The sequence below is a fragment of the Dreissena polymorpha genome, chromosome 5 (assembly GCF_020536995.1).
Source record: "Dreissena polymorpha isolate Duluth1 chromosome 5, UMN_Dpol_1.0, whole genome shotgun sequence".
Lineage (NCBI taxonomy): Eukaryota > Metazoa > Mollusca > Bivalvia > Myida > Dreissenidae > Dreissena > Dreissena polymorpha.
In genome coordinates this window covers 29,335,634-29,337,524 of record NC_068359.1, presented here as the reverse complement: position 1 = coordinate 29,337,524, position 1,891 = coordinate 29,335,634, and positions in this window count along the sequence as shown.

Genomic DNA, 1,891 nt, shown 5'->3' with positions numbered 1-1,891 from the left:
TTGTTTTTACAAATATTATTGGCGTCGCTCTGGAGAGCGGCGACTAGTATGTAATGCATTTTTTTTCGCTTATGGGAGGAGAAGTTATTTTACGGATCAATGTATATATTTTTGTTTTAAGAATATCTTGCATAGTGGTGATTTTTTGTGTAAATTAGTGTAAATAAGTACTGCATTTGTGCCAATTACATTTATAACAACATTTATTGCCAATAATGCAAAGCTAATGTTTTAATTAATAACTGATCCACAACTGATCACAGGGGAAAGATCACAGGGACTGGGCAAATACGCGCAACTTTCTGGTTTTGTATAAAAACAAAACATAATCAAAATATATTTATTTTGTGTTTTTTTCTAATTTGCTTATTTAGTGGAGAATCAATGTAGTACGATATTTGACGACCTATCGCGCAAGCAAGTTTATTGGAAGGCGAAGTGTTACGAAAACGTACAATGTATTAGTTTATTAATAGACATATAATTAATAACGATCGCTATACACAACTTCACCAAATAGCAGTACATAAATGATGTCAGCCGGAATAGCTCAGTTTGGAGAGCGTTAGACTGAAGTTGTTTACGCAACAATCACCTAAAGGCCCCCGGTTCAATCCCGGGTTAAGGCACGAACGGAACAGTTCGGCGGCTGACATTTTTTTCAATCAGGTTAATAAATATAATAAAGCTTTATTTTATGTAGACATTTTAAAATCCATTTTAATACAATCGGACATTTTTATTAAAATTAATGGATGCCGCGTGGTGACAACGTTAATTAAATATCTTATAAAAAAATACACGTGTTTTTATATTAACAAAAAAATGCAAACAACATATCTATTATCCATGTATTTTTATGGTTGTCAATCATAGGACCTAAGTACTATCCCTACCACATATAGAGCGCGAAGCGCGACACGTATTATTGATTGTTACAATGAGTTGCGATAAAGGAAGCAGCCGCTTATCAAGGAGGAGCTGTGCCCCAGTTACCCGTTTCCCTAGAGTCAAGCACTCCTCGGAGTTTTTTTTTTCAGAACCACATATAGAGCGCGAAGCGCGACACGTATTAATATCCAGGTGGTATGGGCCCTTTAGCATTATCCGACCATAGTTATCTTCCTTAGAATTTGAGAAATTTTGAAATCGTTGTTCGAAGTCCAAAATTTTTCACCGATTGTTCCCAAACTTGCACAGTTTTTTTTATCAATGAGGACCCAACCCAAACTCTCTATATGATTAATATCGGATCATAAGTCCAGAATTATGTCTCTTTGAATTCATAAATAAAAGTGAAAAACTGCTTGGTTAGGTGATTATGTCAACATTTTTCTTCAGATTATTTCCAAACTTACAGCGTCTTCATATCAATGAGAATTTTACCTCATTAAAATTATGAGAAACATCGGGACAATCAGTCCAGAATATTTTTCTATTAAATTTGACAAAATAAACAATTTCCACTTGTTTAAAAGATTTCACAACTTTCGTCTGAATCTTTTCAAACTTGTTAAGTGTTTTTATATCAGTATTACTCGTTCCTATTGAAAATGATGAATATCGGTGCAATAAATCTATTATGATCTTTTACTGAATTTCAAAGTATTGTGAAATGCAGCTTCTTTATGCAATTTACAGTTTTTATTCAACTTTTTTTCAAACTTTTACAGTGTTTTAATATCAATAAGTACTCAACCCCTATCGTAAATAAGCAACGTAAGAATAAGTTCAGAATTATCTCCCATTGAAGTTGAGAAAAATATGAAATTACGCTTACAAGATGAAGCAGATTTGTAAAACCTACACATTTCTGTTCCATTAATGAAAACTGCACACGGATGCTAGTAAAAAAAGAAACCAATGAAAACAAAATGAACTATGAAATATT